Here is a 24,918-nt window from a genome sequence, read left to right as displayed (position 1 = left end):
AGTCCTGATCTGTTGCTTATCTGCATTGAGACTTTGGCCTGCAATAGGGAGCAGGTGTGGGACTTGCTTCAAGCCTGGGTTCCCCATGTACAAAGTGGGGCTAGCGACTTGCCTTGCAGGGTGATGAGGATTCCTGAAAATATGGTTAAGTTCCTGGCACATGGGAGGTGCTCATTAAATGGTATTATGCACTTAGTACTTGGCATTCCCAACCCTGCTTTTTGTCTTAGCTGAAAATTTTATTCCATGTAGGGAGGGAAATGGGAATGATCTTGCTTTATAGATGCCATTTCATAGAAAGCATTGGCACCAGGACTTGCCACCCTTTCCCAAAGCAGTGTGTGTTCCTTCATCATTCTCATTCTGATGAACACTCAGTGAGCCATCGACTGCGTGGGATGCACTTGGTAACCCCAATACTCTTTGATCCTCCTGAAACCCTGTGAAGTAAGAAGGCACTGTTGTTATCTGCACTCTGTGAATGAAGAAAGCTCTGTGAAGTTAAGTGACATGCCCACGGTCACCCAGTAAGTACGTGGTGAAGCTGGGACTGGAGCCACATCTTTCAGATCTTAGAGTCCTCATTCTTGACCTTGAACCTGTGCTTTTCAGGATGAGGAGGGCTAGGGGGCTAGGAAGAGCTCCAGTTATGAAGCAGAGGCTATAAAACACCTGGGCTATAAAACGTGCCCTTGAATTCTTTAATCTGGTAGGTTTTCTACGTCAGAGACACCAACTATCAGCCCCATACAGTGTTTTCGGCTTGTCTGACCCTGCGAGGTGGTGGACACCATGGCCCACATGGGCCAGATGATTCCATTTTCTGTCTTGTTTATTGCAAATGACCTTGAATTATCTAAAACCCAGGGCAATGTGTTCTTAATTTGCCCTTTTAACAATGCTGATTTTTCCCTTCTAACTTGGATTTAAATAACCCTTCCTTCTGTGTTGTCTCACACACACTTAAAAAGCAGCATCGTAAAAAAATCCCAACCCTCAACTTTCTGTAATTATGGGCTATGGCGAGGAGGGAGAGGCCCTGAATAGGAAATAATGGGCTCGTTGGAGCATTCGGAGTTGCACTGGTTATATTCAGCAGCCGAGCTGAAGGTTTTTGCTTGCTGCTGGGAAAGTTAAAAAGCAAAACAACCCCTGTCTCAGCCAAGAGGTTTGGCCCTTGAATGTACTCCCTTTAATTTGAGGCACCTGAGGCTCCCGTTTTGTGGTGTGATTGGCTGGGCTCTCACCACCTCTTCCTCTCCCTGGTGGGAGAACTTAGGGATGCCGAGGCGGTTCAGTGGTTTGGAACAGGGGCCTGGAAATGCCCTGGGGTCTCTGATCTCAAAACAGGGCTCCTTCTCCCACTCCTCTGTCTGACATCAGGGGACAAAAGTACAAAGAGCTTTCAGGAACAAGTAGGGATTATTTTTTTAAGGCCCTTAAACAAAGACTTGAAATTTGAGGATAAAAATGCTGTGGGGTTTTGTGCATAGAATTATTCCTGGAGAGGGGCGCATGGCCGGGGTTAGAGCTGTGTGAAGTGCAGTTCTGTGTGGGAGGCCAAGCAGGTGAGCTTTCCCGGCAAGTTGGAAGGAAGGAAGAGAAGGGAACAGCAGGTGGCAGTAACTGGGAAGCTCGCCTCTGAGTGAGATGAACTAGAATGCATCGGTCCCAGGCATTAAAAGAGTGAGTGAAAGGGACAGATTTACCCAGGGTCACGTGCCTGGTTGGTGCCTTAAATGGACCCAGGATGCAGGTCCCTATTGGTCCCTCTGCCTCAACTCCAGCAGGGTTAATGTTTTGCCAGAGACCAGCTGAGGGACCGATATTGGGGATTTGGAGACATGAATGAACAGGTCTTTTGATTTACATTTGAAATCAATAAAGAGCAGGAAGGAGATTTCTGGCATTTGTGCAGTTTCAAAACCAACTAGACAGAAAATCTTGATGGAGCTGTTTCCCAATCGGGCTGGCAGCCCTCTCCGCATTGACGTCCTCATAATCAAGGCTTCTCTGAAAGCACCGTTGGGCGGGGCCCCTTCCAAGTTCTCCAGGAAGCCAGTTTTGGACCCCGGCCGCTGACTCAGTGCGGCCTGCTGGGTGGCTCCCTGCACCTGGGAGGCGGCCCTGGCAGCGTCCCTGGGCTCAGCCCATAAGCAGGTGCTACAGGTGATTCTGCCCCCACTCGGTGGCTGGAGAGGCAGAGGGAAGGGCCTCTGGCGGTGCAGGTCCCAGGCCGGCACAGCTGGTAAGCGGGCGGCCGGGGAGGGAGGGCGGAGGCCTCAGGTGTGCAGGGTAGGCGTGAGTTCTGCACAGGGTCGGAGGCTGGGAGAAGATTTCTGCCATTATCCATCGGGCAGGGAAGGAAGTTTGAGAAGTTGAGCTTGGTTTCGGAGAAGGTGTCTGCTGGAAGCTTGGTTTCAGCAGGGCAGGAGCTTGCGGGCTTTTGAAAAGCATGTGTGCCTCCATGGCAGAGGGGGTCTGGGCGGCGTGTTCAGCAGCTGCTCCTCTTCCTTCTCCCTGAGCTCTCCAGTGCTGATCTGTCACTTCCCCAGCCTTGTCCAATGTCTTGGGTGGCAGAAAAGCATAGTTTATACGTGTGTTTGTCTTTGTGTGAGCCTGTGTGTGTGTGTGTGTGTGTGTGTGTGTGTGTGTGTGTGTGTGTGGCTGTGGGTGTTTCTTTAACTCAGAAGTCCAAGGGGCCCCCTCACATGGGGGGTGATGAAGTGCAGTGCAGTGACAGCCTGGGCCAGGAGTGGGAGGACGGGGGTCCTGTGCCTGCCTGATGATGACTTAGGTCTAGTCCCTTGGTCTCCCTGGGACGCAGCCCCTGATCTGCCCCAAGGGTGGCGATGGGCAACAAGAGGGAGGCGTGGCCATCATTCCTGGTGTTCCTTCCAGCTCTGAAATCCTGCGAACAATGTCGTCCAGTGAGACTGTCTCCACCGAGTAACACATGACTGCCAAGTGGGTATTTTAATCACTGTGCTTTCAGCATAACAGGGTGAGTTCTCACAGAAGGTTCATTGCTTCGTCGATCATGCAATCCCCATGGAACCTGAGTTGGTGGCCGGGCTACAGTCGGTTCGTTTTTCTTGCAGCTGTCTATCATTGGTCTGGTGCAGACATTCTCTTCAAAGCCTGGAATCATAATTTTTTTTTAAGGTGGGATTATATTTGCCCATTATGGTTAGTAAAGTTTTGTGTCAGAGTTGCCCCTGGGAGCCCAGAGGGAATAGTTTACAAAGTGCTTCTTTTGGGGATGGGCTGGCAGTGCCTGTAAGCCTCTTTTGTAGTTGGGTCTTCACAGGCAGGTAGTAAATGGTTCTGGAACCTTCTGAGCTCTGCCCCCTACCCCACGAGCCACCGCAGACCTCATGGACCAGTGGTCAGGCTCTGCATTTTGAATCCCTTTTGGCCAAGCTCCCGGGATAGACCCGTCTTTCCCTTAATAACTGCAGCATGAGCAAGTCTTATTTTGGGTAAGAAACTGAGGCCCAGGGGCGGTGGTTTATGTTTGCCCGAGCGGGATGCCTCATCTCCAACCACCCAGATATGACAGGAGACAGCCTTGATGCTTCTCTTGTCTCCAGTTATGTTTAGTAAGATGAAGGTGGGGGAGGGGGCAGAAGGGGACATATAATAGATACTTCTAGTCAATGGAACCCAATTTCACCTCGGATTAAAAACCCTGAAACTCATGAGTTGACTGGAAAAACCTAGATAATTTGCTGTCCTCTTTCTCTGTTTTGTTCAGCTTTGTGGCTGATGCTGCCTGATTTTTTAAGTCTTTGAAATGTGTCGCACCCAGATTTCCTGGTCCTCTTTCCTCACCCAGCCCCCCCCGCCCCCCCGCCCCCAAGGTGTGGCATAGCCTGCCTAGCAAGAATCTGGGAACCAGGCTGGGACTCTGGGGATCTTGCAGGTGCCATAAGCCAGCCTGGGGGACCTCAGGTTAATGGTTAAGCCCTGAGCTCTTCATTGAGATGGGGCAGTGGCCCTCAGGATTCCTACCCCCCAGACAAACAGCCTTTTACTTCTGTTAGCTTTTCAGACAGAGGGAAGATGTAAACTGTCGTGGAGGGATATGGAGGGGCTGGCAGTGTGCTAGTGAGTTTGCTGGGGTCCTCCTCCAAGGTGAGAATGTGGCCCAGCAGGTTAGAATAGCTCCAGATAGGTTCGTGGAGGCGTGGCTGCCCAGGTGTGCCCTGAAGTTCAGCTTTTGTCAATTGCATAGAAAGTTTTAAAAGCTCACATTTGTTGTCATGAAACAGGAAGCGTCAGATCCTGCCTGCTCCGGCATTTTCTAGGGGGCAGCAGTCAGTGGGCCTTTCCTTCCACCCTGTCGGGCAGGGGGTGTGAAGCTGCTCATTGAAGTCAGCAGAGGAGCAGATAATTGGTCTTCAGCTCTTTGAGTTGCACCTTTTTGTGATATGGGACAGTGGACATTTGTCTAGGGCTTGCAGTTTGTGTTATTGGTAATCCCATTCCACCCTGTAACGCTGCCAGAGGGTGAAGGACTGTCACCCCCTTGCGTAGTTCCAGGGCCTGAAGCTGGGGGAGACTGAGGAACTGGCTCGGGGATGGGCTTCGTCCTCTTGTCATGACGGGACCAGCCACGTCTCTGTACTGTTGTCCTTTCTGGAACACTGAGCCTAGGACAAAGTAGAGGGTGACACCCCAGACGATTTCAGAGGAGGCATGAATTACCTTAAATCCCGTAAAGAAGAAGCCGTCTCCTTACCATGCCTCCCAGTCCTGGAATGGCCTCTAGGAGAAAGTCTGAGTGCACCTTTCTAAAAAGCAAGGCTCAGGACCAGGAGAACACAGGCCTGGGGATCCCAGCCTTCTGCAGGCACTGTTTTGTTTTTTTATGGAAATCATCTCTGTGCTATAAATGGGATGGTATACAGTTTCTTTTTTAAAAACTAGATTTAAGAAAAAAAATAATAGTACAGTAGCACATGCCAAAAGTGAACAACCAGCTCGGAGAAGCCCTGCTTGGCTGCAGCAACACGTGTGCAGTGAGGAAGGTCCACAGTATTGGTAAGGAAGCTCCGAAAGGGACTGAGCAGGAGAGATGACTTTCTGGAAAGTCTGGGAGAGTCAATGCAGGAAAATACAAGAGTGTCGGGTGGCAGTTTCTTTCCGGGATGGGCAGGCAGGTTCCTACAGGTTTTGCCGCAAAGATGGGGAGTGTGTGTGTGTGTCTGTGTGTGTGTGCGTGTGCGTGTGCGTGTGCGTCCACACGTGCAGCTTTTCCCTTCAGTAGTAGTGATGCTTCGCCCATCTAAATGTCTCTTGACCAACTGACTCTACTTACACACAACTGCAAGTGACAATCCTATTTAGGTGATTTTAACCACAGGGAACTAGCCCAGTTGCTTCCAAGGAAAAAATCCCGATTGGCCATATTCTTCTTTCAAACTGTCTGATGTCCCATTTTCCAGCCAGTCCATGAGAGTTCTCAAACTTTCCTCATTGTCAGGATCACCTGGGGAACCTGGTGGGAGACAGAGGCTCAGGACCTGTCCTGCCTCACCCAGCCGGGCCCTGTACACACTAGCGTTTGGAATCCCGGCCTCGGTCCTGGGTCCCAGCTGGTCACCTGGAGAGCTGTGTGCAAGTCGGGAGCCCTGGACCTCACCCTAGAGAAGCCCAGCCCCAGTCTGGGGTGGGACCTGGACATTGGGATTTTTTTCCATTCATAGGTCTCTGCTTGATGTGCAGGAGGATTTCTAAAATGCTCCCCATGTGATCGGGTTGTGTGGGCATGTGGAGACCCACTGGCCTTGACAGACTTTTAGGCAAACTCAACAAACGTGGGCATGTTCTTGGTGGAGAAGCAAAGGGAAGCATGAGGCATCTAAAACCAGAGTGGCTACAGAGGAATCCCTCGGATCCGAGTTCAGCTTTTAGAGGATGTCTGTGAAAAAATGCAGTTAGAAAGCAAGTAGGCCAGGGGGGGCCGGAGAGCAGCCCTGACCTCGTTAGAGCAGGGTGGGGAGGTTGGCAGCTTCAAGAAATGCTAAGGGCTCAGGAGGGCTCTTGAAGGTTTGCTCAGAACAAGAGGAACAAGGGTGTGATAAGCAGAAGCCCAGGCAGCACCGCGTCCACTCCGGACTCCAGGGCAGCAGCGCTGTTTTCTGTCTGGCCTTTGGGCAGCAAGTGTAGCCCAAGAAGGAACAAGTGTGAACTGAGGCAGGGACCACAGGCTGCTTTAAATGAAGCCACCCTGTTTCCTCTCCAGGACTTGAGGATCTGGTCGTTACCGTCCACAGGGTTATTAGTCAATTTAAGGAGCTGGGGAGGTCCAGGCACTGGAAGAGTGGGAGGAGGCAAAATCAGCCAGCTTTTAAGAATTTAGGAAAAAATGAATTGCAGAAACCATAATCTGCTCAGGTTGGCCTCCATTTCCAAGAAACTTCCAGAAAGTATTACTAAGCAGCTGCTTTGTGAGCACATGTTGAACCCAGTCTGGGTCAAGGTGGCTGGTGGCCACTTCCTTTCTTCAGGACGAGGCATACCAGGCTCACCGTGCCTGTTCTGGTGGGTAGCGGATGGCCGGCCCCTCGGCAAAGCGTCTGGCAAAGCTCTTGGGATGTCTTGATGGGCTCCCCAGGGTGAGGCTGGGTCTGGCTCAACGCATTTGTGACAATCCTTGTGGAAAGATGGGGAAATGGGGACTGAGTGAGACACAGCTGTGTGTCGTTGGAGTTTTAGATTCATCAACCACCACCAAAGCAGAGGGGCCCCTGAAGTGGGATGTAGAAAGGGCGTGGAGAGGCCTTCTCTCTGGAACGGAGACAAAGGGCATGGGTCTCAAATTAATGTCTGTGGCGAGTGCGCAGTTCATTTAGAGTACCTGTTACCTGAGAGTGGCCTGGGAGGACTGGTGAGCTGGCAGGGGCCGAAGCCACTTGCCATGTCTCTGCCAGCACCACTCTCTTTTGAGTAGACCCGGGTCAGTCTGGAGAAGGCACTTTTGGCCTTTGCCATTCTGCTGTATCATCCTGGATAAAGGGGTGTTTCCTGAAGACCCAGGTCAGGGAGGGCTGAGCCAGGATGGGAGACCAGTGAGCTTCAGCCCCTGCCAATCACAAGGGAGATTTCATGCGGGGCAGTGGGTGTGACGCTTTGCACCTGGTCAGAAGGCCCCTGGACCCTTGGTGAAGGCGTCCCTTTGGCATGGGCATCAGAAGTGGCCCTAGATCTTAGAGATGATGGGAACTGATGCTGGAAGGCACATTCCCATGGCGGCCTAGCCAGTAAATGATAGCTGTGCAAGTAACTGGTGGAACAGTCTAGGTTTGATGATAGGAGAAAGACTGAGATTTCAGTTGCTGTCGTGTTCCAGATAGCTCCATGGAGGTGTGGCTGCCAGCAAAGCAAAGGCCATCTTGGGCCATACCAGTTGACAGACTTGTAGGTAATTGGGATGCAGAGGTGTGAGAAATGTGAGGAGGTTTGTGGATTGAGGCTGTTGCTCACTCACCACTGTCGGCAGTCTAGAGGCCGCCTTCTGGGAGGTGGGCGATGGGGCTGCCGGGCCTGGCTCTGACTCTGCCGGGGCTGGCACCAGCTACTTTATATGTGTTAACTCCAAATCCTTGTCACAGCTTTACCAGGAGGTCAAACTTACATGAAGCCCCAGGCCGCAGGATTCAGACCAAAGGCTGTGCATGTCTGTAATAATAATTGCTGATGTTTATCGAGCCCTTCCCTTTGCTTTTGTGCTAAACCGCTTTCATACGTTGTCTCATTTAATCCTCATTGCAGCCCCGTGAGGCAGCCTTTAGGCTTGTTCTGGTTGCTTTGGAAGCAGAATGCTGACCAAGGCCATAAATTAAGCCATCCTCATCATTGGGAGCTGTCATAATTTTCATCACAATGATTGTTGTGCCAGGCACTGCTGAATACATTGCATACATTGTCATTAATCTTTGTAATAACTCTGGGGATTTGGGGATTATTATCCCCATTTTGAGGTGGAGGAATTGAAGGTCAGGTGGGCCACTGGAGCATAGCATGCAAATTTTATGCACACTACTAAAAGGTATCAGGGTAGATCATGCCAGGATGCTGAGCTTGGTGAAGATCGTACGGGCTGGCTTCCTGCTGCCATGCCTGCCTTCTTGACTGGTGCCTCAGTGCAGGGCTCAGACTGTACAACTGTAGGTGATAGCCCAGGATGAGTGAGGCTGAGAACTTGGCAAACCCGTGCAGCTAGGAATGGTAGAGCTGAATTCCAAGCCGGGTCTGCTGATTCTGGAGCCATTGCTCGCTCCTAAATCAGTGCCAAGGAGAGAGAACCGTGTGCCCATCAGAACCATCCATTGTGGCCTGGACTGTCCTCGGGAGGGCTTGCTTTGGAAGAGGTCCCTCGGAGACAAGGTGGCTGTCTGTCAGCACTACAGAAGGCATTCCCCCAGTGGGTAGGGGGAGGGTAGGCTCAGTGACCCTGAAGTGCCCCTCTGCAGATTCTGAGAGCCTGTGATTCAAGTGAGGCATCTGTCAAAACTTAACATCTTAAAATCTGACATTTCTCTTGCACAGTCTCTTCCTTTTCCTTTTGCTAATTTAAAATCTACTCCATCCTCCCCTCCCCTCCCCTCCCGCTTCCCCCTTTCCCCCTCCCTCCAGGCCTGGGTGAAAAGGCAGGGGTGTGGATGCAGGGAGGGGCGGGGCGGCCTCCAGCCACGTGCAGCCTCACAAACGGTCATTGTAGGCTTGTGGGTGACCCAGTCTCTTGTCAGGAGTCCTCTTTTGGGCAGACGCTGGTTTATCATCTTTCTGTGCTTGCCCACACTTGAGTGTCAGCACATTCCGGGACCTACCTCCACCAGGGTCAGCATAATCATGACACAAATGTCCTGTGACTTTAGTAGCTGGAGGCTGCAGTGCAGATGGCAAGAATTCTGCAGCAAGCATCTAGCCTCAGATTCCTATGCCCAAGGCAAGGATGACCTTGAGCCAAGTGAGTGGCTCTGGTGCCTGGCTTTTCCCATCTCTTCTCAAGCACAGTAATGCTAGCAGTTACACCGATAGTGACATAACACACAGCCTGAAACTCACAGGCAATGTCATTGCTGTTCACCCTTACCATGTGCCAGGCCCTGGGCTGAATGCTTTACAGCAGTGGTCTCCAACCTTTTTTTGGCACCAGGGACTGGTTTCATGGAAGACAATTCAATTTTTCCATGGACTAGGGGGGTGGGGGAGATGGTTTGGGGATGATTCAAGTGCATCACATGTATTGTACAGTGAAACCTCTCTGCTAATGATGATCTGTGTTTGCAGCCGCTCCCCAGTGCTAGCGTCACTGCCTCAGCTCCAACTCAGATCCTCAGGTGTTAGATTCTCATAAGGAGCCACAACCTAGATCCCTTGTACGCTCAGTTTACAGTACGGTTCATCCTCCTATGAGAATCTAATGCCGCTGCTGATCTGATAGGAGGTGGAGCTGAGACAGTGATGCCAGCGATGGGGAGTGGCTGTAAATACAGATGAAGCTCAGCTGGCTCCCCCTCTGCTCCCCTCCTGCTGTGCAGACCGGTTCCTAATAGGCCATGGACCGGTACTGGTCCGGAGCCCCAGGAGTTGGGGACTGCAGCTTTATAGGCATTTGCTCCTTTAATCCTCACAGTGACTCTTTCAGGTGGGCACCAGCATTATTCTTATATTGCAGATAAGAACACTATCCCTTAAGATCGTTCTGAGTAAAATATCTTGAGGGAGGAAAAGGATGTCATTATTTTCTTTGCTGTTTAAGAGAGATTATCTTTCTTATAAGTCAAAGGAGAGGTTCTCAACCAGGGGTGATTTTGTCCCCCGGGCCACATTTGGCAATCTCTGGAGACACTGTTGGTTGTCACAATTTGGAGTGGGAGTTTGCTGCTGGCATTCTGCGGTGCAGTGTGGGCTGGGGAGCAGCCCCATGCAAGGAAGAATTTTCTGTCCCCCAGTGTTACTAGCTCGAGGTTGAGAAACTCTGATCTAAAGAGAATAAGAAACCTCTCACCCAGTCTGACATCGTTAACTTGTGCACAAACCCTGCTTGTGGTCATTAGTGCAGCTCACCATCTATTTCTGGTTCTCTTTCTACTGAGCACAGGGTAGGATGGCACTTGCCTATCTTCTTCAATTAGGTGTGGACATGTGACTTTCATTGGGCAATGAACTTTGAGCAGGAAGTAACACGAAACCCTTAAGAGTCCATGGGTCATTTGCCACCTTCCTTAGCCTTGTGCTCTGCGATGGTGGAGGCGCCATCAGCCTAGTCCTGGTATGAGCAGATGGGGATAGAGCGCCTAGTCGGTTCACAGCGGGTGTGTAGTATGAATGGGGCAGAACCTTTGTTGTTTAAACTGCTGAGATTTGGGGGTTGTTTACCATGGAATAGCCTATCCAGTCTGACTGATGTGCTCCAAATAGAACACAGACACAGAGAAGCTGGGATTTAGATTAGGCAGGTGGATATCTGGATACTATGGATAAAAGCCCAAGCATCCGGTATTTATGGATTGCTGACTACAGTGAAGATGCTGTGCTGGAGCCCGGGGGAAGTGTAGAGATGCTGGCAGATGGCTTTGTATGAGAAAGGAAGAGAGTTTAAAAGATCAGTCTCAGGTCTAGAGAGGTTTAATGACTTACCCAAACATCTGTGAGTCCCCCGCTGGGATCCCAGCTGTACCCAGGCTGGCTCTGTGAGGCTGGCCGAAGTCAGCCAGCCATACTTACTCAACTTAAAGGGGTTTAAATCAGTTTTTGGTCTGTAAATGTTTCCAGGGCAAAGTCCATCTTTACCTCCCTAGGGCCTGGCACAGTAATGTTTGTTGAGTGAGTTGGGGGTCGTTGGGGGAGGCTAGACAGTGAGCAGTGCCATGATGGGGTGCAGCTGGGGGGCTTTGAGGGTTCTGGGGGAAGAGATGGCCAGAGGTGGCTGGCAGGGACACCAGAGCCTGCTTGAGGGGTGGGTACAGAGCGGGATGGAGCCTGGCCAGGGAGGAGAGAAGGGCTGGGTGTTCCTCACTTTTCCTCTGGATTTCAGATGTGCAGGAAGCACCCCAATCTTCTGGAAGAAGGAGTACTGTGGGGCGGGCTGTTCTTCCTGAGAGGGCCCTGGAGAGGTCTGGCTGCCCCATCTTTGCCTGAGCCAGGTGCGGCCTTACCTGAGTAGCATGTGCCCTCGGAGGGGTGTTACTGTGCAGGAAGTGCTCTGAAGCCTCATTAATTCTGTTCGTCTCCCTCAGAGGCTCAGGGAATGATGATTTCGTGCCGGGAGCAGGCTTACCCTGGCCCAGAGCCAGAGCTCTTCCCAGCAGGACAGAACAAAGTCAGCTTGACTCACACCCCAGGTGCCTCAGTGTTCCCATCTATAAAAGGGGCATACTCAGGAGAGCTCTCCCTACCTGCCTTCCACCAAGGTAGGCATGTGGGAGGGCTCTGTCCTGTAAAGCCAGGGACAGATGCCTTTAGGGGTTGGAAAGGGTAGAATGACATATATTATTTTCCAGCCACTCAGTTCAGTTCTTCAAGGACTCTTGGCTGTAGCGGGGATGGGGCTGGGACCCTTGGGACAGCTCTGATAGCACCTGTGGAATGAGAACCTGCCAGCAGTGGCCAGGGACTGTGCTTAGAACACACTTACCATTTGAATCCTCTGGGAGCTGCCTAGCTGGAAGGGTCTGTCCTCTCACCTCCCTGTTTTAGGTGTTCCTAGCCTGAGGGGTCAATCTTAACTTGTAGTGGACTCTACAGTGTACCCCATTTGCCCAACAAAACGGCATTGCCCTCGGTGCCCGTAGGCCTGCGTGTGCATACGTGTCCTTCCTGTGCATCTGCCCCTTCCCCCTCCCCTGCACTCAGCAATCCAGGAGGGATTGGGTCTTCATCCAAGAAGGTGCCTGCAGTCTCTACCCCAGCTGGGTGATTCATCCAGAGGCAGGCAACAGAGGTTCACTGTCATTGCCATTGTGGCAAAAAGGCTCTGCTCTGGAGCCAGAATGTGTGGGTTTGAGTCCCAGCCTTGCCACTCCCTGGCTGTGTGATCCGGAGCAAGTTGTTAATCTCCCTGGGAATCAGTAGCCTTATCAGTAAAATGGGGATGATAGCAGGACCTACCTCAGTAGGGTTGTTGTGTGGTTTAAATGAGTTAGTATGATTAACGTATGCGAAAAGCTCACGCCAGTATGCCAGTAGGTCGTAAACATGTTTGCTGTAATATTTTTGTTGACATTTCTCCCATTTTGTGCCATGTATTGATGTCACCAAGGGGTTACCGTCAGCCACGCCTCCACCAGTTCTTTGACATAAATAACTGACGTGTTTTCAGTCTTTCCTGAAACACCGTGTCAACACAGTACAAGTCTCAGTCCACTCCCTGGGGGGGGGGGTGGTTCCCACACCTCAGGGGTGACCGGGATGGCTTTGTGCATGGTTGACTTTCTTGGTACATCTCTTCTTTTTCCTTTTCCTAGAAGATAGCTGCCTTTAAAAAGTGGCTTATTACATAAACAACTTAATAATGTAAAAATGATGGGCTCAGAGCCCACCGCCTAACCAAACCATCTTCATGTTTCTATCTTTCCTACCTGGCCTTGTCTGTGGGCAGATATGCATCTGTTCACCTCCCCCCAGAAGCGTCCCATTGGAAGGCAGTAGTATAGTAACAAGTTGGGGCTTGGGTTCTGAGTCCTGGTGGGCTTTGGCTTGGTGTGGCCTGGGCCCCTGGCTGGCTGGGCCATTTGGTGGTTTACTTTGGGGGGCTGTACTCTCTCATAGCATGGAAATAATACTATCCTAACTTATGACTTTGCTGCAGTAAGGAAAAGGGGTAGTATAGGTAAAACTTCTAGCTTAGTGTGGTTTAACAGAGCACACTTTCTACGATTAGTTGTACATGTTCACTGTAGAGTTTTTAATCACTGCCGGATACTCGGTTGTATGGATATAGGTGAATTGATCCAACCTGTGTTTGGGGTTGGCCATTTTGGTTATTTCCACCTCCCCTTCCTTTTGATCATCTCTCTGGAGGGAGCAGTCTTGGGGCCTGGGAGTCCTCTGGGGCCCACCTCCCCCTTTGCAGTTGGTAACTTGGTGTTCTGAGGGGCTTGTCCAGCTGAGGCTCTGCCCAGAGCCCTGCGGAGGGTCAGCCTTTATCTGCCACCCTCCCCTGCCCTACCAGACTGCATTTTTTTCTCTTCTGTGGTCTGAGTGTTGGTGCAGCTCTCTGGGGGTCAGGGTGCTTTGGGCCCTGCAGGTGTCATGGAAACCCCCCAGCCCTGCCCAAGCCTGAGGAAGAAGGAGGGGAAAGCTTTTTCATAGCCAGACAAACAGGTATTTCCTGTCAGCCCCCAGCTGTCAGAGAAATCAGTCCCTCTGGTAATTCAAAGAGCCCCACCCATGCCAGCCTCCTACCTCCAAACTCCGAGGAGAGGCCATCTGTGCTGTCCAGTAGAACTTTCTGCAATAATTGAAATGTTCGTTCTGCTTTTTCCAATATGGCAGCTGTCAGCCACGTGTAGCTGTTGAGCCCTCAAAATGTGTCTGTTTTGAATTGGGATGTTTTCTAACTAAAACTGCGTGGTGGATTTAGAAGACAATATGAACAAAAGAATTGTAAAATAGCATTAATTTTTTATATTGATTTTGTATATTTTACATGTGATTATCTGTTGAAACGACATTTTGGGTATGTTTGGTTAAAATATATTGTTAAAATTAATATCTTTGTTTACTTTTAATATGGCTACTAGAACATAGAAAATTCCATAAGGGGCTCACATTATACTACTTTTTGGACAGTACTGCTCTGGAGAGGGTAGACTGGCAATGGCTGTCCTGCTGCCTGTGAAGGGCTAACTTGGCTTGAGAAGGGAGAAGTGAAACCCACCCGGGCACCTCCCCGGTCCCCCACGTGCCCTTAGTCTCTCCTGCTCCTGGACCTGCCTAAATTAAGAAGGAGCAAGTGCCCTGGGTAGTGTTCACTGGGGCAGCCACCTTGGTAGTACCGCTGGGGTCTTGGGATCAGGAAGTCAGGTCACTGAGGGAGCTGCCTCAGGGTGGAGTGGCTGGTTTAGGGTGGACTTTGGGGGCATGGACATAGGCTTGAGGATGCCACACTGGACAGAAGAAGTCATGAGCCCTGGCTGGAATCCTGGCTCTGGGCATTAGAATAATGGCTACCATTGATTGTCTGCCTGTGGCCTGCCAAACACTGCACTGGGCGCTTTGTCACTCCACTGAATCTTCCAACCTGCCTGGGAGGTGTCACCGTGCCCATTTTGCAAATGAGGATCACGGAGGGCCTAAGTTGTAACATACTGGCCTGGAGTCGTGCGTGCTATTTAGTGAGTGTCAGGAGCTTGTGGTGAAACCCCCTTCTGACTCAGGGCCATGCTCTTTGCCCCGTGCCACTGTGCTGTGGGCTCAGTGCCTCTTCCCTCCAACCCACAGTTTCCTGATGAAAACGAAGGGGGCTGGACACTTGCTCACAGGGGTGCAGGAAGGGTAGGGACAGACACAGGCTTTAGGTTCAGGTTGCTTGTTTGTCTCCACTGGGCCCCGCTTTCCTGCGTGAACCAGGTTTTGGCCTGAATTATGAACAGTCAGAGAGGCCAGGTGCAGAGAGGCCGGGTGGCCAGCGCTGACGCCCCAGTGGGTCCTCTGCGGAGCAGCCAGCAGCAGAGCCCGGTTTCCTGCATTCCAGGCATTTCTCCACAACCCTGCTTCCTGGGCCAAGTGGCTGTTAAACACGGAATAAATACACATTAAGGAGGCCAGAGGCCTTCATTAGATGTGGTAGGGGAGGGCGGCAAAACCCAGCCTTGGCCTTGACCTCCTTATCTAGGGGCCACGGTGGGTCAGCCTTGGCTCATAGGTAGTGGTGTAATCCCAGTTTTAGGGCCTGAGGAGGACAGTCCCCAGGTGCCATCACCTTGCCCCACCCCTCTTAGCATTTAGCGGAATTGGGCAATCTCTGTCTCCACATGAATCCCGCCGGGCCACTTCCTCACAGCGAGCTGCACCCTGCCCGCAGATAACCTTTGTGGTTTTCCCTTTTTCCATGGACTTCTGATCCTGAGGGCTTTGAGTCGTGGCAGAACCAACAATCCTGGGAAACCATCCCTGATTAGCCTGGGAAGGTGGCAGGACTGTCCCTCCACATTGCTCTTCCTGGCTCTGGTTATCTCGGTGACCTTGGGCAAGTCACTTTATCTCCCCAAGCCTCAGTTTTCCTCATCTATAAAAGGGGTGTGTTAGTGGTGACCGCACACACCCTGATGAAGAGTTGTAAGGGATGAGTGAGTCCATGTGAAAGGGCTCGGGGACCAGTAAAGCACACGATACAAGTAGGAGTGGTGGTTTCTTGTAGTTTCATGGACATTTTTCAGACAATGGAACTGGAAAGAACATGGGAGCTAGAGAAATCCACATCCTAACACTGAATAGCTGAGTGGCCTTAGCTTAAGGTAACTTAGGTAACTTACCCTCCCCAAGCCTCAGTGTCCTTATCTGTGAAATTGGGTTGTTGAGAGGATTTGAATGAGACTGTGCCTGGAACAGTTCAGGGCAGATGCCCAGTGGCCACGTCGTTATTTTGAATGCGCGGGTGGTGGTGGTACGATCTGCCTAGCTGGAGGCTGTTGGGAATGCTTGTTTAGCATCTTTTAAAAGTGTACAGATACCATTTTCTGGCTTAATTCTCTGCAGTGAATGCATTTTAATCCTCTTCTGAGCATCCTACAGTGCCTCCCGGGCACACTTTTGAGCCAGCCTTATCTCAGTATCAAGGGCTGCTCTACTCCATCAGCAACGAGGCATTGTCTCCATTCCTCGATGCTCACAGCTGTCTCTCGGGCGGGCAGGACAGCCATCACCCACGTCTTGGAAGACGGGGTCTCAGAGGTGGGGACGAGCATACCTGTGCATACACAGCTCTTGGAAAAACATTCTCTAGAAGCTCTAGAAAGGAGCTTCCTTTGCTCTTTCTTTCTTAGGGAAGAAAGTGAGGAAGGTGAGGAGGTGTCTCCTGGATAGAGATTTTAGTACATTTTGCTCTTACAAGTGGTTGGCTGTGCAGAGGGAGACCGGGAAACAAGGGGACAGCTGGCTAGGGCTGGACAGCTTGCCGTCCGTGCCTCCCTTGCCGCGTATGGGAGCCGACTGTACCATCAAGGCATCTCAGAGCTGGAAAGGGTCTCTTACGGCAACCTGGTCTGAATGCTTTGAAAATTCTAGGGAGGTGGCAGGTGAGCACCCGGGCGAAGCCGTGCTTGCCGGGAGTGAGTGAAGGGCATGGGCTGGGCACTGAGGGCTGCTCTGCTGGGAAGAAGTTTAATACCCATCAGTGGGTGGGAGTGTCGGTAGACACTTGGGGCCATGTTTCCTGCAAGACCTCGGGGTGGGGTGGGGATAGCAGGCTCCTGGGCCTTAGAGAGAATGTATGATTTAAAGGCAGCCTGGTCAGCCATGGAAGCTTAGGAAAGGGAGGGTCCTGAGGCAAAGCTTGGCAGTGCCCAAGCAAGGTTGCCCAGGCGAGAAGACACCCAGCATTTGACTCCCGTGCATTCCCTTTTGCTCGCCGGCAAGCCCATCACTGCAGTTAGTTGCAAGGATCCAGATTTGTTTGCCCAATACCACCAAACGTGGCAGTTCTTGAAACTAGTTTTGGTGTCGGGTAAGGATAAGCTCACCCGACAAACGTCTGCTTAAGTGTAAACCTGCTCACCAGGGAGAATACACTGACTTATGTGGACTTCTAGGATAGCAGAACCCAAGGTGGCAATTTCTCACCATAAAATGACAAAATGGCTTTGTGCAATTGATAGCAGTCACATGTGCATTAAATTAGCTTGCGTGCACTTTGAGGGCTGGGAGTGGGCCAGAGCCTCGGACCCCCTCCCCCCTCATGGAGGTCCTGACCACTGACTTGGCTCCAGCCTTTGCTTAGATGACTGCAGCAAAACTGCCACCTCTTTCTCCCTGTGGTGGCTTTTACTGTGCTCTGTGAGCTGCTGCTATCTTAGGTATCCATCGTTGATCTATGGAAGAAATGTGTGTGGCCCAAACCATTTCCTTCCTCAAAGGAGCTCTTAATTCTGGTTTTGGGAGTTAGAGATTACTATACTTAAAGCATCCAGGGAAGGACGAATTACTGTACCCTTGCTAGTTTCTGGCTGAACACAAATGTGAGCACCCCATCTCCGAAGAGAAGGGCGCCAGGCACCCCAGAGGGGTAATAAGGTAGCATGAGATTCAGGTTGTTAAGAAGGATTGAGTACCCACAGTATGCTAGATTTGTATCAAGACATTCCTTTTCATTTTTATTTCTTGACTGTTTATGTTGTAAAATATGACCCAGATTCAGAAAAGTACACAAAACATAAATGTACAGCTTGATTAATTATCACAAAGTGGACACCTTTGTAACCACCGTCCAAATCAAGAAATGGAACCTTGCCGGTACCCCAGAAGTCTGTCTGCATAGCCCCTTCCCTTACTGCCAGAGTAACATTAGCTTGACTTTTATAGTAGTCACTTCCTTGCTGATTTAAACAATTATTTATCACCAACGTGTATCCCTAAACACTGTAATTTAGTTTTGCCTGTTTTTTGAACTTTCTGTAAGGAGACCCATACTGTATATATTCTTTAGCATCTGGCTTTTTTTGCTCAACATTATGTTTGTGAAATCCATGCATTTTTATTGCATATAGCTGCCATTCATTTTTATTGCTATGTAGTTATTCGATTGAACGATTAATACAAATTTGGTATTCATTCTCCTACTGATGAACATTTGGCTTGTTTATATTTGGAGGATGTTACTAAAAAACACTGCTGTGATCGCCGTTGGACACGACTGTTGGTAAGCCTGTGTGTGTACGCGTGCGCGCATGCCCTCACTTCCTGTTGGGTGTACCTAGTGGTGGAATCACTGTATCTCGTTCCATCTTCGTTCACATCAGCCTCGTAAGCAAACAGGGAGAGGTGGCTCAGTTTAGCCAGGGTGTGTCTGCTGAGATCTCAGGGCGGCTTTGTTTATTGTCTTGTCTTTGTACCCCTTGGGATGTCTCTGGGCTCCCCTGGAGGACACAGGTGTTGTGGGGAATTAGAATACTAAAGCTGCACACCGCTTATGAGTAACCCTGCAGGTAGAATACGTGAGTGGTGCATAGCCAGCGTGAGAGGCTGATGAGCAGGGTCTGCAGGCTGTGTTGGGGTCACAGCTTATTCACCACAGTCCTCCAGAGTGGACCAAACGCCCAAGCCCATTAAGCCTTCGTGTCTGCCTGCCATGTTTCCTCCCGAGTGGGTTGGCGCCCTGCCAGCATATTGAGTGGAGGATGGTTAGGAAGGCCGAGGCCTCGGCCGCTGCTTGCGGTGCAGCTAAGCCCTTAATGTGTTTTCATAATCATAGCAGAAAGGCCCCATTGTGGCACTAGTGCCTTTGCCATAAAGCACTTTTTGTTTCCCAACAAAATTCCAAGTTGCAAAAGCAAGTCAGCTTAGCAGAGACACAATACCAGTTAATGGCCGTGTGCCACTTGCAGCAGCTAGGCAAGCTCCCAGTAAATAACGGTTGGCTAGCCCGTGTTTTACTGGGGCACCCCAAAGACACAAAAATACTTTTCAGACCACTTGGAGGAAAACAGTAAGATACTAGGAGTCATGTTTACCACCCTGGTATTATAATCCTATATTAATGTGCCAGTTAGAGTTTATTTGGCTCCAGATTTCAGAAAATCCAAGTAACACTGGGTTTAAACAAGTAAGGGGTTATTTTTCTCATGGAACAAGAAGTCGAGAGGCAGGCAGTCCTAGGGCTCCATGTGCCGCCTCCTGTCTTTCTGCTTTGTCATCCTTGGCACACGGCCTCATGCTCTCAAGATGGCTGCTGTATCTCTAGGCATCCCATCTGCATTCCAGGTAGGTGTCCCATCTACATTCCAGGTAGGAAGTTGGCTTTTGCCAACTGCCTCTTGTCCATTTTGATGAGAAGATCTAATTTCCTGGAAGTACCAAGCAATAGGCTTCCCCTTACATTTCATTGGCTAGAACTGGATCACATGGCAACCACTGGTTACAGGGGAGCTGGGAGCCAGCACATTGTTGTCTGAACAAAATCAGGGATCCCCAAAATTAAGGAAGAAGGGGAGGATGGACATGGGAAGGCAGCTAATGGCAGATGCAACAATTCACTGGACCAATAATAGGAAAAAAGTTGTTTTACGTAAAGTGAATTTCCTCGGTAACTGAAACTTATTCCTGTAAGCACCCAAATGTATTTTAATAATTTAAAATACAGTCATATGCCACATAATGTTGTTTTGGTCAACTAAGGGCCATATATATGACAGTGGTCCCATAAGCTTATAATAGTGTATTTTTACTGTACGTAGACATATGTATAGGTATGTTTAGCTACATAAATACTTACTGTTGTATTAGCGTTGCCTACAGTATTCAGTAAAATGCCTTGCAGATTTGTAGCCTAGGAGCAACAGGCTACTGTATGGCCTCGGTGGGTAGCAGGCCACACCATCTAGGTTGGTGGGGGTGCACTCTGTGATGTTCGCACAATGACAGAATCTCCTAATGATGCATTTCTCAGAACCTTTCCCTGTTGTTAAGTGACTCATGGTTGTAGTTCAAGAAGGCACACACGTTTAAAATCTAAACAGTTTAATGACCATTTTCCCCCCACTATGGGTGGCAGCCTCTGTAGGCTCTATTGAAGTGTGGTTTGAATGGTCACTTATCTCTCATTTAATGGTCCCAGAAAATTATGCTTTTTGAATCTTGGGTTTGCTTTGTAGTTTTCCCACTTCTTCCATTATTGCTGTTTTGTGGCCTCTGCACTTACCTCCAGATACATGCTTCTTTTCATCTTCAAATGCACCGCTTTCTATAATGTACAGATGGGAGAGGAGACCAGGTCACCAAATGTGATAGAAATGCCCGCAGATTGAGGAACAAGGCTCTGGGGGGGAATGCGAAGGACCCTCCTCTAGGTTAGGTGGGGCCTCATCTCTTTTGGCCTGTCAGATAAGAGAATTAATCATCATACTTTTTTTTAAATGAGAAGAGGGGGTTTCTAATCATACCCTCCAGTCAAGGTGGAATTGGGCATTTGGCTTTCCATGGCTGACTTATTGCTAATTTCCCATCCCCACTCAGCACAACTCCCTCCTTATTTAACCTGTCTCTGGAACATGAAGCCCTATTTTATGAGCACAATGTCTGGAAAACCTGGTTTTATCTATTATAATTAAGAGACCCATCATGTCCAGGCAGGAGCCAAAGGAGAAATCATGAAAAGGTAGCTGTGTGACTGTGGGCTAGTTACCTGATCTTTCTGTGTCTGTTTCCGCATCTGTGAAAGGGGAATAATAATAATCACGTTGTGGTCATTCTAAAAAATAAATGAGAATGAGTTAAATGAAATAGTACCTAGCATGTAGTAAATGCTCAATAAAAGCCGTTATTAATAGCATCATTATCATAGATGGGGTGTGTTTGGTGTGGGGTTGGGCCACCCTGGGAAGATGTTTGGAAAGAGGCCAGACTGAGCCACAGTTACTTGATGACAGAGGTAAATCTATTGTTGGAACAACACCAGGGAACGAAGAACAGATGTCTTAATGTGTCTCGGCTCTTGTTCCCTTTCTGTGGTAGTGCAGAGTGGACGATGTCTCTCTCTCTCCCCTGTCCCTCCTCCTTCCCTTCCTTTTGTAATTTTTATATCTGATTCTAAAACTAATATATGTTCATTGGAGCAAATTTGAAAAACATAAGAGAAAATTTAAAAATAACTCTTAAATACATGTAAATATAGAGAGAATTTTTAAAAGATGGGGTCATCCTGTACTGTCTGCTCAGCAACCTACTTCCATTTCATTGAACACTAAATCGCATGTGTTTTTGAATATGGCTGTGTAGTATCCTATTGGATGGGTTTTTACCTAGAGTTGGAAGAGACCTGTAAGAATGGAAGACTGATTGGTTTTCTTGGGTGATCGTAGGGAATCCTCCCTTGGCCCACTTCTATATTGTAAACCTGCTTTTGTCTAACTAAGAGACTGAGCGAATTATATTCAGTAATTGTGGATGTTGTAAGTAGAAGATTTGGGGGCCTGGAATGATTTCAGATATGGGCAGGAGCGTATTTAAGGAAGAGGAACCATTGTAAGCTAAAGCAGTCAAACAATTCAAGCTATTCATTCATTCATTCAGTCATTATTGAGGCCCTGCTATGTGCTCCCACATCAGGCCAGATGTTCTTGATACAGAAATAAGTAGGACAGGGACTGGGCCCTCAGGGAGCGTCTAGTCTCTTATGGCCTCTCAGTCTCAGTGAGTGAAGACTTCAAAAATCAGCTAGTGCAATGAGTCATTTGGGATGCTGTGACCGAAATCCATCCTGGCCCCAAAGGGAGCCCCAAGGATGGGGTGATTGGGGCTGGCAGGGGCTTTGTGAGGGGACGGTGTTCCAGGCAGAGGGAGCCTGGGAACAAGGCTTTGGAGGTGTGGAGCAGCTTGGATTAGGCTGGCAGCAAGATGAAGCAATAGCTACACCTTTTCATTTCTCAGACGATTTAATACTGGGTGTGGTAGCTGAACTTGTGAAATTTGGCATGAACTTTAATATTCTTAAAGTGAAAGGAAAAGGCAGAAGGCACGTATTTCGAAAGCACCCTACAGTTTTCTTTCTGTCCTTTCTCTGGGAGGTGTGGATTTCACTAGAACAGCCGAGAAGTGTTTGTTAACTCCGGTGCTTGCAGTCTGCCTGCCCACTCTGTCACCCGTCCACCTTTCGAGTGCCAGGTGCTGTGCTGAGGACCCGGGGCCATTGCAGGCCCCGCACAGTCTGTCTGGGGAGGTGGCCCTCTACGTTAATAACAGACGCTCTGTGCTGACAAGTTCTGTGGGAAGGTGGAGGCGGGAGCAGGTGTGGGGAAAGCTTACGGCCATGATGCTCAAAGGGGAGGAAGGGTGTATGAGGATGCCCCCTGTCTCCTACTCCCCAGTAAAAAAGGTGTATTCTCCATGGTGCTGGGAAAGTTCCATATCCCTCAGTTGTGCTGCGGTGGAGAAATGACAGGGAAAGAGCCCTTCGAGGACACTGCCATTTGCTGGGGCTCGCGCGGCCGCTCAGTGCCGAGGCAGGATGCGTGTATCCTTAACCCTGCGTGGCGTGTTAGGGTGAAGAAGTTATGGCGCAGATGTTGGGTGATGTGTCCAGGCTCATGATGCCCAGCAGCAAGGTTGGCACTTACTCCAGGCTGGCTTGGCCCTGAAGCGCTGGCTCTTTGGCCCATGCCCTGGGCAGGCGAGGTCACTTCCGGGCCTTGTAAGGCTGCTGGTGGTAGTGGCGGGGGTGGGCCGTGCCACCTGGGCAGAGGCGCTCCCTGAATACCGGCTTGTGGTGGTCACCGAGTGGAAACCCTGGATCTGGTCTCCCTGCAGAGGGGAGTCCCGAGGGCTTGGAAGGAGGTTTTTGTTTTATTAAAATTGTTTGGAAATTACTTGGTTGGCCCTCAGCTCTTAACAATTCCAAATAGCTCCCAGCCCCTCAGATGGCAGAATCTGGGAACCACTGCCCTGCTCTGGGCCTTGGGTCCCCACTCTCCAGATGCAGGTGCAGGCCTGCCCTATGGCTCAAGCGTGGGGCAGTGTTAGGTTGCGTCAGCTACTCCCGCAGGGCTCCCAGAGGTAGGAGGACAGGAAATCCCTTCAAGATTGTTTAGTTCAACAATGCTCCTCCCCACACCCATTTTACAGCTGAGAAAACTGAGGCTCCTTTATCCCCAAGCATTTGGTGGTTCCACGGTGTTGGCATAACTTCCTCTCTGACCAGGCTGCAGCAGGTTTCATGCCAAGAACAAACAGCCTGGATGGTGATGGTCAGTTTGTGCCATACTGTACATCACCTGACTCCAGCTATACCCCCAAATGGGACCCCCCCAACCCCGCCCTTTTCTGCACAACTTTGCCTTGGATGCTTACCTGTGGGGCCTGCAATGTGAGCATTTATCGCTGCTGGGTTTGGGGAGGACTTTTGCCATGGTTAAAACCAAACCAAACCCAAAACAGCAAGGAGCTCTACCGAGCTGTATGGTTGTGTAAACTCCAAACCTGGGTGGGAACCAGGGCGTGGATGAGAGTCAAGGACCGGAGTCCATGGCACAGGCTTTGTATCTGGGCCCCACCGCCTAAGAGCTGTGAGTCTTTGGAGAAGCTCTTTATCTAGCTGAGCCTCAGTTTCCCTATCTGGGAGCGGAGATAGTAACACTGAACCTGGCAGGGCTCCTGCTAGGTAATAGGTATAAGGCACAGCAGAGTCTCGGTAAGTGGCAGCAGTGGGACTTTGCAGATGGGAGAAGGGAATAAATCCACCGCTGAGGTCAGGCCCTTTGCTGAGCTCCTTATATCTAATTATTTCATTTCGCACCATAACACCTCGGAGATAGGCTACGCTGTTCCCATTTTATAGACACCGAGACCAGTTTCTGAAACTTGTCCAAGTTCATGTAGCAAGTGGAGTTTAACTTCCAAATTTTTCCCACTTCGCCATGAGAAAATTTCCATTCTCATGGAAGATGGCCTTCTATAAATTGCCGGGAAGGGATTTAAGTCGCACCTTGGGACGCATTCCTAGATCCAAGTGGTGTCTGTATCTTGTTACAGGCCAGACAGCAGCAGAACAAAATGCAGTAGGTAACTAGCATCCTTAGATGGTTTATGTGCCTGTGGAGGGGGGAGAATTAATGTTTTTCCCCCTCCGTGGACATTAACTGTGGAAAGCTTAAACCTCTGAATTTGTGGCTAACAGGACGATCAGAAATTAAATGAGTTAATATTAGAACTCTGCTTGGCACATAGTAAGGGCTGTGTCCACTAAAGGTTTGTTAGATATGAAATAAAAATAAATAAATAAATAAAATGCTAATAACACCTCTGGCCCCAAAGTCTCCTAGTCTCTGCTGGCTGTTCCGTGCAGAGCGTGCACAATGGAGCTTTGTTCTTCTGTCCCTGTGTCCGAAAGAGGCCTCTTGGGCTGACTCACAGGCAGGGAGGCCAGGCTGTGCCCGCCCAAGTTTCCCAGGCCCTGCTGGCCTCCTTTCCCGAGGGGCGGCTGCCCCCTTCCAGCGGGTGGGAGGGTGTGCTGCCTTCACCCTCACCTGATTCTCCTCACGGACAAAGGGAGAGAGCAAGACCGGCCCCCGGGAGGGGGCTGAGATCAGGTGGAGTGAGGGTGTAATGCCCCATTTGCTTGTCTGCCACGCTGGACTCTTCCTCAAATCCCTACACCCCATGCAGCGTGGCCTGTCCTCACGTAGCAGCCAGGCAGCATCTCGGGGAGAGGATCTCGGGGGGGGGGGGAATCCTGTGTTTCTGCTGTAGCTAGTTCAGAGTATGAAAGTGATTGTGAGAAGAGAACAGGCACTCTGGGCTGTTTGGCCTTGGGTCTGCTTCCTGCTTTAGTCTCCCATCCTTGTACTAACCAAGCCAGACCCTGCTTAGCTTCCGAGATCAGATGAGATCCGGCGCGTTCAGGGTGACATGGCCGTAGACTGCTTCCTGCTTTGGGCAAGTTCTCAGTTAAGGGTGTCAGATGGGATCCCCCGCCCCCAGGCGTTAGTGGCTGGCACCGCTGGGAACGTGGCTTAGAGCGGTGGTTCTTAACCCTGTTTGCATGTTTGAATCACTGGGGGTGCTTGTGAAATATGCCCATATCAGGAACACAGCCTAGGACCACTGACTTAGTGTCTTTGGGGTGTGGGACCTGGCCTGGGTGTCTGTTTTTATCTTCCCTCCGAGTGATTGTGACACACAGGGAGGGTTGAGAACCTCGGGTTAGAATGCGTGAACTGAAAGGACAGTCCTAAGTTGCTTGTCTCCACCCTGGTT

The 24,918-nt window shown here is 50.1% G+C and overlaps 1 protein-coding gene across 7 annotated transcripts in view; it reads left to right on the top strand.

Moving 5' to 3' along the window:
- KSR1 (kinase suppressor of ras 1) overlaps window positions 1–24,918 on the top strand; it is a 153,500-nt gene that overhangs the window by 29,648 nt on the left and 98,934 nt on the right. Inside the window, exon 1 of one of the 7 annotated variants that reach the window (XM_045525418.1) lies at window positions 2,208–2,248. The exons of the other annotated variants lie outside the window; for them this stretch is intronic. The gene's annotated coding sequence lies outside the window, so the exon portion shown is untranslated. Of the gene's footprint in view, window positions 1–2,207; window positions 2,249–24,918 lie in introns of those variants that run through there. 7 annotated transcript variants of the gene reach the window in all.

This window comes from Lemur catta, chromosome 15, assembly GCF_020740605.2.
Source record: "Lemur catta isolate mLemCat1 chromosome 15, mLemCat1.pri, whole genome shotgun sequence".
NCBI classification, from domain to species: Eukaryota; Metazoa; Chordata; class Mammalia; order Primates; family Lemuridae; genus Lemur; species Lemur catta.
This window is presented reverse-complemented; position numbering and strand designations above follow the sequence as displayed.